Below are 12,190 nucleotides of genomic sequence, written 5' to 3'. Positions count from 1 at the left end.
GAAATGTGCCCAAGCCGTCAAGGTCAAGTGAAGAAGTGGATGATTACATCTTACTAGAAGGATCAAGATTTTATTGTGTGTGTGTATGTATGTGTGTATTTATTTATTTATTTTCAAAGATTTCATTTATTTATTTGACAGAGATCACAGTAGGCAGAGGGGCAGGCAGAGAGAGAGAGAGAGGGGGGAAGCAGGACCCCTCCAAGCAGGGAGCCCGATGCGGGGCTCGATCCCAGGACCCTGGGATCATGACCTGAGCCGAAGGCAGAGGCTTTAACCTGCTGAGCCACGCAGACGCCCTAGTATGTGGAGCCCTAGTATGTGGAGCCTTTAAAGTAGGCTCCACGTCCAGCACGGAGCTCAACACAGAGCTTGAAGTCACCACCCTGAGATTAAGACTTGAGCTGAGACCAAGAGTTAGGTGCTGACCGAGCCACCCAGACACCCCGAAGGATCAAGATTTTGAAAGAAGAAAGGGATTCTGAGGAATTCTTGATTTCGGTTTCAGACCATCTGCCAACAGCCATGGACATAATGGTCCCCTCCTAGCCTCTCTCCTGGAAGCATGGGACAGTCCTGGTTCCTACAAGACTGTACTGCCCTGGACTTTCGTGCCTCTGGCTTGCAGGCATGACAGAAGGAAGGATTCAGGGGAGAGTCAACTGCTGCTCAGCTCCGTGGATCCCTAAGGACTCTCATCCTCAAGGTGCAGAGGCCCTAGGCATTGGAGACCTAGCCTTGTGGGGCTCTTGGAATCCTAACCCAGACACCGGAGAATAAGGATCAGCAAAAGGCATAATTGTGCTAGATAGCTCAGCCAGCTTGCTAAAAGAGAATGGAGGAAACTGGGAATTATATACCTAGGTCTAGACAGTCTCTCTGCTTGATATAACTTAGTTACATTTTTTTTCCTGTTTTGAGAATGAGAGGAAGACAGATGCCTACTTTATAAATATAACAAGAGAAAAGCACCAAGATGTGTACACCAGTGTTGATTCAGTGAGAGAATCCACTTAGCTCATTAAACTACAAATTAGAATACTGTGCGTGTGTCTGTGTGTGTGTGTATTCCTGGATTCGTTTGCATTTTTGTCTTAGGGCCCTCCTTTGTAAAATGGTTATAATCCCAACTTCATAGGGTCGTGAGGAATTGTCTTTTCTTGTGAAAGTCCCTTATTAATAGCACTATAAATATTACAAAGTCTGAGACCCCCTGATGTTGGCCACTGTTATTAATTATACTGGAAATAGGATAACCCTTTCCATAGAAGCTCAAAACTATCCCACAGCGCAGTGTGCTCCTGCCTCCCATCACTGTCTGTCACTCAGGCAGTAATGACAGTAGAGCTGAATTTCAAAAGGACACAGGATACGAGATCTTATTATGTGTTTGGCTTCCATCTTTTTTCTGTCTCAAAGGGCTCTCAATGTAAGGAATATGAGGCAGGTGTGTATGGACCTATGTATCTTACATCAATAGTTTAAAATGTTAACATAGTTCCAAATGCCTTGAGAAAAAAAAAATTGGTTAAATTTTCTTTGTGAAAGTGGCAGTGTAAGGAACACTCTAGGCAGATAATGGTTTACCCCCTGAAGTGTTGGGTGTGTATCTTAAAACCTTCACGTGTCTGGAGAAGTGTTTTCCTTTTTGAAATGGATCATATCCTGCTCTGAGTGCAGGAATCTGACTTTGTAATTAGGAGAAATCTCCTTCCCAGCCATTCAGCCTGGGCTGGGTTTCCATGGATAAAAGATCAGCCTCTCGGTTCTCTCTGGGAGGAAGCCAGTGGCTGGAGGCAACGTTCCTTCCTTAGAACACGTCTGTTGCGAAGTGGAAATACTTTTCCAGCAAAAAAAAAAAAAAAAAAAAAAAAACAACTGTTGCTCCAAATTTTTCATTACTGATTCAGTATTCAGTTCCAATTTTTGTGTCAAACGCTGCTGTGGAAAAGATACTCAGTGTCATGGGAAATCGTGGACTGATGAATACAACAGATTATTCACAGAGGCAATATGAAATAAACACTGAGCTTTAAAAATTACTTTGCAATAGTCAAGTGTGTAGGAATGAAGTAATATGAGATCTGGGGTTTGCTTTAGAATAACCCAGCTGATAGGGGGAGGGGGCACGGGGTATAGACTAAACAGAATTGGCCATGTGTTGATAATTATTGAAACGAGGTGATGGGTCCATGGGAGTTCATTGTATTATTTTCACTAGTTTTAGAAATATTTGAAAATCTCCATATAAAAAGATAACAAAAAAGCCCAAATGTGTAACTTTCTCTTGTTTGAATGAAAGATGTTTTTTTTTAAAATTAGTTATTCATAGATGTTGCATACTGGAATATACGTGTAGCTAACAGGGGTCCTCACTAGGTTAAGCATTTATATACTACTACATATATCACTATAACTTTATATAGATTACTATATATAATAATGTAATTTATAGATATACCTACTTATACATGTACATATATAATTTAATATGTACATACATTTAACACACACATACATATGTAGTGTATCAATTCATTTAATTCCTGTTCACAACTCCATGTGTAGGTTCTATATAAATTATCTGCATTTGCACTTGAGGCCGAGGGATATGGAGATTAGTGCACGAGGTCATTAAGTATGATTCGAACGCTTTTAGACTTCGGAATCCACGGTCCTTCTTAAACAGAGCCCTCCCCTGCTGTCAGTAACCACGCTGTTCTGTACTATTACATTGTCGCCAACAACTTTCCTTATCACGGTTTATTTTTTATTTTTAAATTGATGCTAGGGTGGTGGGTGGGGTGGAAAGTTTTTTTAAGAGACTGTTCAGTAATCCCGCTGAAACTGCCTGCCCCCCTTAGCCTCAGGCACGGAGCTGGTGTGACGGAGGAGTGAGGTCGGGCGCGTTAACTCAGAGCGGTCCTCGGTCCTTGGTTCTCTGGACCACAGGGGCTCAGGCCACCATGGAGCCGCGCCCTGGCCGCCGAGTGGCGCCACCTGGTGGCCAGAAGCCCCGCAGCGGGCGTCACCGCGGCCGAGGGTCTTCGCCGCCATGAGCCGGCGGACCCGGCGCTGCAGCCCAGAGTGGGAGGAGGCAGGCCCTTCCCCCGGGACGAGGTAGAGGCGTGACACGCTCAGAACAATTGCGCCTTTGACCTTGCCGGGAGCCTCTTGTCCGGCAGAGCCCGCCTCGGGAGGGCGAGCTGGGGCCCCGGGGACCGGAGAGACTGAGTGAGGGCTCCCTCCAGGGGCCCGCCTTCCCTGTCCCAGCCAGCGCTCATCCAGAGCCTGGAGAAAGTGGGCGTTGAGAAGGGGGTGGTTTTGCCTAAGGACTCTTAAAATGAGCTCTTTAACATTTTCAAGTACTTAAGATTCACGTATTTATGTACATAGACATATGTATATTTCTTTGTATCCTCACCTCTTTGCAGAAACGGTATTAAGGCTAGAGAATCATGTCATACGAGGTTATTTTTTTCCTCACCACAGTCATCCTAGGCTTGTGAAGAGCACAGACCTGCCGCTAGAGCCAAGACCCAGCGAGCAAGGCCACCCCAGGGCATTTGGCCAGGCTTGAGGACCTCAGCCCAAGTTCTGAGCCCTGTACCGCCTGCAGACGAGCCCCGCCCCCGCCCCGGTTGCTGGAGGAAGACGGCACAGCTCTAGAGCCAGAGTATGTGGGCACCCTGGCAGAGGGCACAGTGCTCCGTAGGGCGCAGCTCTCTGGGCACCAACTCTCCCTCCTTCATGAACCTGCAAAGATCAGGGATCAGTGAGGTCCAAACAGGCGAGTCCGCAGGACTTCATGGGCTTCCTGGACCCAAAGGCGGTCTCCGAGGCACGTGCTATGTTTTCCGTGGCCTGCGCTGCGGGCTAAGCCTGTCCTGAAGGGAGAGGGAACTCCTCGCTGGATGTTCTTCAGCTCTCAGGGCACCTTCTATTACGTGAAGCAGCTTCTGGATGCTACAGAGTGGGGCAGCCCCTCAGAGAAAAAGGCCTCATCAGTCATCCAGAGCCGCCCAAATTACTGCAGCAGAGGCCCAGGTCCATGGAAGCCTGCCCTGGCCAGGGACTAGATTGGCCAACTGGTCTACTTTGTGAATGCGGCAGGGCACACCACACTAGGAAAAGGCAGGGTCCTAACTGAAGGGCGAGGTCATTCATTATTAAGGCTACTCTAGTGAGGAGGGACATTTTTCAAATCTGATTCCATGACCTGAGCAGCATAAACGTGGGCAGACAGCAGAGGGGGTGCTGGCACTCTGTCTAGAGATGGAAGATGTGGAGATTGCCCATGCGGGGCCTCCTGGGGGCTGGGCTGGAGGATGGTGCCCTCCTTGTAGAAATGAGGAAAGCAAAGAGGGTATTCGAACACTTGTGTCAGATCCTCTGGGCAAGTGTATGGGTCTCTCAGATGGCGAAGGAGCTGGGTTAGAAGCTGAGGACAAATTAGCTAGGTTGGAGGCAATGTCCATACTGGCAAGGCCATTTATCTTCGGAGAGCCAAGAGAAAATCAATGGATGAGGGAAGGGGGGTGGTGTTCACATTTAGATTCCAGCTGTAAGAGAAGGCTTTGGCCTGGGCACTGGGGCAGTGTTGACGTGGTGACGGAAGCGAGAGAACCTAAAGGTTACTGAAGACTAGGGGCTCCTCAGTCATCCTGTCCTCTTTGACGTCTTCTTCTGATGCCAAAACTTGCAGGATCTAGGGTTAGTTTTACATACGAAAAAGTTGTTCCTCATAATGCATGATTTCAGTAAGAGCCAAGAGTGAAACCAGTTCAAAAGGTGACTGCAAGGTTTGCTTGCGGGACCAGCAGCAAGCACCTGGGCTGAGGACTGGAATCATCCACTGTAGTTACTCACTCCTGGTTGGTTGGTGGCTCCTCTGTTGTGTAGGAAGGAGGTGGAGATGGCTGGGTCTTGGCCATACCTTTTCCCTAGAAGTAAGTCCAGGCCAAAGGCAGGTGAAAAGCTTCTCTGGCCCCCTTTATCTGGCCTTTTGACTTGGCTGATGAGAAGGCCTGAGTAAAGGACCACAGCCCTTCTGGACCTGGAGTACAGCTGCCAGTCAGCCACTCGGTATCTCCTTTGCCTGGCTTCCCCTTGGGCCCTAAGGGCACGTTCTCCTCTCTGCCCACAAAGGAGGCAAACCCTCGTCCTTTTGATAAGACTAGAGGCTCGTGCTTCCGGGAGATAGAGAGGCTAACAGGGAGAGGGAAAGAAGCCAAAACAATGTTCAATTCTGTACCCTTTTCCAGTTCTAGCTTCCTCCTCTTCCGGGGCAGATTAAAGGAGTTTCAAGCTTCCCCTTGAGGCTAAAGTATGCCATGACTCTGGTCAAACCATCTTTCTAAAAAAAAAATGCATCGTACATTAGCGGAAAGTTAACAGGGAATTGTGGACAACAGGCTTGGGAACCAAGAAACAGTTGGCAGAAACTAAGGATGTTTGTTTTAGAAGATATGCAAGGACCAGTCCCTCTTTAAATATTTTGAATGTGGGGGTGCCTGGGTGGCTTAGTCGGTTGAGCCATGATCTCAGGGTTGTGGGATCGAGCTCCACATTGGGCTTGGTTCTTGATGTGGAGTCTGCTTGAGAGTCTCTCCCTCTCCCTCTCCTTCTGCCCCTCTACCTGCTCTTGCTCTCTCTCTCTCTTTGTCTCTCTCTCAAATAAACAAATAAAATCTTAAAAAAAAAAGATAAAAAATAATTTGGAATGTGGAAGAGAAGGTATTTATCTGTGGAGGATAAGAGGGCAAAATTGGGACCAAGGAATAAGTAGGAAAGGGATTTCTGCCTCAGTATTAAAATTACTCCACTCCCACTTCCAGACATTCGAGAAGGTGCCCTGGGAAGGAACATCCTGGCTGGAAAGCTGCGCATTCCTGCAATCCCTCGTTACAGGCTTTCCAGTACAGTCCTATTTTCAATATTCATCCGTGATGGTGATTATAAATGATGCCATGTCCTGGAGACTCTAGTATGCCCACACGCACTCCACACCCTCTTGAAGGCATCTTGCCTCTGGAAATGGAATAAGGATGTTTGTCTAATAGATCTTGACTTGTGGTTTGCAAACCATGGGCGAGGGGCCATTAGAGTTTGCTCTAATTCTGAAGGTCTGTAACTCCACATTTATCACAGGAGATCAAGTAACCACTTTAGATTACCTAGTGAAACAGTGACCGAGTGGGATCTAGAACCAAGGATCCGACTCCTCTCTGGGTGCTGTTTGAGACTTTCACAAATTCTGACTCGAAGGAGACTGGCTTCCCTTGATAAGATAAAAGAATCATCTCTGGGATTGGAATCAGCTTTCCTTATTTAGCTGTGCCCGCTGCATTCTTCAGGTCTTCCCTTTGTCCTCCCCTCCCTTTAACACATCCCCACAGTGCCGGCTTTCCTCTGCTCCCCAGGATGCCCCTGGTACGGTAGGAGATGGAACAGAGCTCACTCCAGAGTGGAGCCGGGGTTTCTCCAGAGAAGAGCTCACATCTCTGTGTCTGTCCGCCTTGGGCAGGGACCAACCCTGGTGTCATCCAGTGCACCCCCCCAACCCTCCCCTTTGTGTATGGGGAGAGTCTGTTCTTGCTTTAGAGGCTGGAAGTCCTTGCACGCAAGCAACACCTACTTGTTACTCTAAATCTCCAGGCAGCTAATAAGGTGTTACGCCCTGTGCACATTTGGTACACACGTGGTATTTGCTCCTCTTCTCCCACATGTAATTTCAAGATTCCATCATCTGGGGAGGCCGTTCCACCTGTCACTCCTCTTCCAAGCTCCGCCTTGAGAGATAAGGCTTCCGAAGGGAAGTGCATCTTCCCGCAAACGGCTCTGTTTTAAACTCACTATGTTTATTCGACTACCTAGATACCATGGTGATCGGCGCTATAGAAACAGAAAGATCGGGGAGGTGAAACAGAGAAAGGGAGCACCCCAAACACCAGGGGGCTGGAAGCAGTGTTTTGTACACTGGTGTTTATTTGGAGCTGGCAGGGTTATTTATCATGTCCTCTGTGCACAGATCTGTCCCCTGGGAACGTGCGTGTCGGCTGCTTCCTTACCCACTTATATTTTCTGGGCCTTGACAGGAGAGACGCTGCCTTCGGCATCACTGTCACGACTTCTTACATGGGTCTGTCACTCGATGGTTCGCAGTGCACGTTCTGGCCCATTACTTCCCTCCTTTGATCCTAGGACAGCGCAGATTGCATTTACCCTATTTCTTGATGAATTGCGGATTCAAGGACTAACTTGTGCAAAGTCACACGGCGAGTGAAGTGGACAGAGCTAGTGTGCACCTGCTTCTGAGAGTGCTCCCCTTCCGCTAAGGTCGGGCTGCGCGGGAGGGCGGGGGGGGGCCCGGGGGCGAGCTCGGGGCAGGCTGGACGGAGGCAGTGCGCTGTGGGCCGAGTCCCTCCAGGTAGAATGAGCTGCGCCAAGGAGTCCGAGTCGCAGAGAAATGGGGCGCTCCTGCATGGAGCCCACAACAAAATGTGATTGGCTGCAGAAGAAATTTTGCTAATTTGATGTCTGGAGACAAAAGAAAGCGCAGGCCGGGGTGCCTGGGTGGCGCAGTCTAATAAGTGACAGAGACTCTTGATTTCGGCTCAGGTTGGGTCTCCGGGTTGTGAGATGGAACCCCGCTCCTCTCCCTCTGCCCCTACCCCCACTTGTGTGTTCTCAATCTCTCTCTCTCTCAAATACATACATACATACATACATAAAACCTTTAAAAAACAAAAACAAAAAAACCTCTAGACTCTAGATCTCCCCCAAACCCCCAAATCCCCAAACCCCAAAAAACCTCCACTCTAGATTGTGGGATTATGAATGTCTTCTATTTTCTTTCCTATATGAACAGATATGCCCTGTTCCATTCTCCTGTACTCAGAAAGACCTTCTTTTCATGTTAGAAGCTTCAGAAGATTGGAATGTGTGTTCCTGAGAGGATATAATGCAGGTCCAATGGGAATACTTTTTTGGAGACATTTGTCCATAATTCATGGGCAAACAGGGAGGATTTGAGGGCTTACCATACATACCCACCAGGGAACACCAGGAAGAGCACAGCCATCTGAATAGACATGTCTAAAAGTCAAGTCTGCTATCCTGGAGGGACTGTAAGGGCCTACTTAGCCAGAGAGAGCCATTTTGTTGTTTATGCAGTAAACTTAGATTGACCCTGCCCCTCCCAGAGGAACTTACTTAAAAGCAAGTCTGGGAAACCAGTCCCAGGTAGCAAAGCCCAGATACAAGGGAAGGTCAGGCCAGGTGGAGACATCCAATCAGTGGGGCGCACATGTATCTACTAGGGTAAATTGAAATTCAATTGGCCACCCGTGTGTGACCTAGCATGACTGTGCAGTTTTCTCTGTGTGTTGCAATCTCATTGGCCACCTGTGTGTGGCCAGGCCCAACCACATGGCCTTTGCTCTATAAAAGTCTGTGGGGCACCTGGGTGGCTCAGTGGTTTAAGCCTCTGCCTTCCGCTCAAGTCATGATCTCAGGGTTCTGGGATTGAGCCCTGCATGGGGCTCTCTGCTCAGCAGGGAGCCTGCTTCCCTTCCTCTCTCTCTGCCTGCCTCTCTGCCTACTTGTGATCTCTCTCTGTCAAATAAATAAATTCTTTAAAAAAAAAAAAGTTAGTCTGTGAGGCTGGGAGGGGTCTCTTCTTTGTAAGAGATGGCCCTGACCGGTCGTTTGATTCTCGATGCTTGGCACGAAATGAAGCTTTGCTTGACCTTTGCTTTGTATCAGTCTCGATCCTTTGATTACGGACCTAACAGGGACTAGGGACCATTTAAAAGCCAAATGAATGGTGCAGACAGGCAAGGTGAATAGTTCATAGGAGGGAGAGATCTCAGGGCCGGGGGTTGTGGGGGGCTGGGGAGGTGGCAACCTGAGAGTCTTCGCGGAGGAAGAGTCTTCCAGTAGGCGCTTGGACAATGAATAGGATTTAGAATGACAGGGAGAGAAGAGAGGCACAGCCAGGCAAGGACAGTATGGTGAGTAGAGGCGAGGGAGAGGCCTGTAGGGTGCCCAGGGCACCAGGTGGGCAAGGCTAATCAAGGAGAGTCTTCCTTGAGCATCTGACACAGTCGACCTCGATTGGGGAGGACTGTCAAGGTTTGGATTTGATCTTGCTCTGAATCATCCCGTTCTGGGCCGGAGCGCATGGTGGGAGGACCCTTGATTCCGCACGTGGACCCTGCCAGCTCTCCAGGATGGGAACGTAGCAGCTGCCTGACCGGGCCCGCAGAGGGCCAGCACCTGGTCTCCCTGAGCGCAAAGCTCCCCGCTCTTCGAAGTTTCAGAATAAGCAATGGAATTTATGTTGGGGGGATCAGGGGGAGGGACAGCCAAGTGTGATGGCTGAAAACAGCCACCTCCCTGCCTGTCAGACACTAGAGTTTTATTCCTTTGAGTGTTAAGGTTAATAATAATAATAATAATAATAAGTTTCCCCCAATTTTCAGTTTGATTTTGTGCATGTGTGTATGTTTGGCGGGGCGGAGTGGGGGGAGGCTCTTGTGGCTCTCCTTCTTCTGTGACTCTCTGAAACTACTTCTAGGCCTCATATCCATGTCCCTTCCTCTGGGCTGGCCCCTGGATTACCAAGGGAGCCCTTCGCCATGCCCTCTCCAACTTTCGGGGCAGGACAATACTGCCAGGTCATCTCGCAAAGAGATTTCTTTAACCTCCTGAGAGAACCCATTCTTGAGTCCGACAATTCCTATTTATGTCTAACCTGAGGCTTTCATGTTGCCGAAATAGAAAACATCCAAGTACCACCTTCTTTCCCTTGAACCAGACTCTCCTGTTGTTCCCCCGGAAGGCCCCGCGGTGTGATGAGCCTCAAGTCAGATGAGCCTTGCCTCTGTCACTACCAGCTGGGGGACCTGATGCAAGCTCGGAGCCCGTGTCTGTACCTTTGCCTGGTGAGGACTGATAGTCAGCAAAGTGCATGGCTTGTCAGCGGAACATGGCAAAAGTAGTTTCTTTGATATTTTCAAAAGCCTCTGTTGGTGTAACCCTCAGCCTTCTGTGTGTTCAGCCCCTGAGCTTATCCGTCCGTTTCCAACACTTTAATCCCCCGCTCTTTGAGTATGTTTCTGTCCCCTAAGGTCCTGAGCTCGCCCAGAAGGGTCTTTTGAGCCTGCACAGAGGAAGCAGTCCTCTCCAGGCAAGGTTTTTACACACCAAGAGCTGACTTTTAGGCCCAAGAAGGCTGCCACAGGGAGCCAGTACGCCCTGGATGCTGCCTGCAGGACAGGAGCAGACACGGACGGGGGCCTGTGTTTGCGATCTTGTCCTCAGTTACCCGAAACCAGTCTCCTTGGGAATTAACAAAAGGTGTCTCCAATTCCAGGGTGCGTATTTCTATCTGAAGTTGAGCCGTCTATCTTCTCCCTCCATGGACCTGTACCACATCCTCCCCGAAATAAGTGACCCAGCCTCCTTGTGGAATGACCTATAGAGAACACCTGCCTTCCTGGGTACAGGACGAGAACTGGGACAAGACACCAGGGAGAGACAAGGCTCTTGTGACTTAAACAGAGCTGGTCAGGAGCCAAGTCATTAATGTTCCTACTGACTTCCCTTTGGAGCTGTCAGGAGCTGTTTTTCTCTCGTCTTCACTCCTCTCTCTTGGGTCTGGCAATGACTTTGATCATCAAGATGGTGGTACACAAAAGCAGGTACCCCCACACTCCCAAGAACTGTATTTCAGGGACTCTTCCTTCCTTTGTCCTGGGGCAACCACCCTCACACCTGTCTTCGGGCCATCTTCTGCCCCCATCTCGTTTTCCTTGGAGCTGGTTTTGGCTGTGGTGCTACCTGCACAACTACACAACCATCTCACACCAACGTGTTAACAAACTAACGTAATGAGAGACCGGAGGTATTCCTGACTCCCCATTGAGTTCCTTATGTAGTTCCAGGCAACCCATCCCTGACTTGGTGATTCTGATGTTGGAAATTTCTTAGAAAGCAGGAGTTGCTTTTGAGCCAATGGGTCATTCAAGTTACCTCCTTATGGAGAACCAAGTTCTCCATAAATTAAAGATGAAATTATGAGATGACCGTCATGCTCATAAGCAAGAAACAGAATGTTGTGCCCTGGTGATCTGGACCAGCCCTGTAATCAAGGGTGATATAATCAAAAGGATCTACTGCCTATTTGGTGACATTATTTTATGCTTTCTTCCAGCCCTCATTGCAACTTGCCATGGGGAAAGCATATCTTTCTTTCTTTCTTTTTTTTCTTTTAAAGCGGATTCCTCAGTGAGCCGGGAGCCCAATTTGGGACCCGATCCCAGGACTCCAGGATCATGATCTGAGCTGAAGGCAGTCACTTAACTGACTGAGCCACCCAGGCACCCAGGAAGAATATCTTTCAACGTGAATTTTTTATGATAATGGATAGCTTCTCATAAGTCATGATTTCTTTCTCCAAACTATAGAGTCGTGGTTTTCAGACCATATATGGTCTGGGAACCAGCAGCATCAGCATCACAGGTCAGATTGTTAGAAAGGCAAATGCTGGGTGCCTGGGTGGCTCAGTGGGTTAAACCTATGCCTTCGGCTCAGGTCATGATCTCAGGGTCCGGGAATCGAGTCCCGCATCGGGCTCTCTGCTCAGCAGGGGGCATGCTTCCCTCTCTCTCTCTCTGCCTGCCTCTCTGCTTACTTGTGATCTCTCTCTGTCAAATAAATAAAAATCTTCAAAAAAAAAAAAAAAAAAGAAAGAAAGAAAGGCAAATGCTCAGGTCCCGCTGCAGACTGTGGAATTGGAAATTCGGAGGGGGGCCCAGCCAATCCCGCCAGGGAATCCTGATGCTCGCTGAAGTCTGACAACCACCAGTAGAGAGTCACCCATTAACTGATTCTTAGTCTGTTACCTGCTCTAGCTTAGAGCACTGGTCCAACCCTCTCCAGGAGGCTTCCCAGAGAAAATAAAGTTCTTGTCAACCTTGTCTCTTCCCTAATCAACTTAACTTGTTTTGCCTGGAGTAGTGAGGTGAGAGCTCGCTCCATCCAGTTGAGGGCTGCAAGCCAAGAGTGCACCTGGAATTAAGTCCAGCTGAGTTCACACTGAGTCAAAACGGAGACACGAGCACCCATTGTGCCCAGGAGGGCAGCTGGATGCCATCATCCCAGGAGTGGGTTTCTTCCTGATCTG

Source organism: Lutra lutra, chromosome 9, assembly GCF_902655055.1.
Source record: "Lutra lutra chromosome 9, mLutLut1.2, whole genome shotgun sequence".
In the NCBI taxonomy this organism is placed as follows: domain Eukaryota; kingdom Metazoa; phylum Chordata; class Mammalia; order Carnivora; family Mustelidae; genus Lutra; species Lutra lutra.
This window is presented reverse-complemented; position numbering follows the sequence as displayed.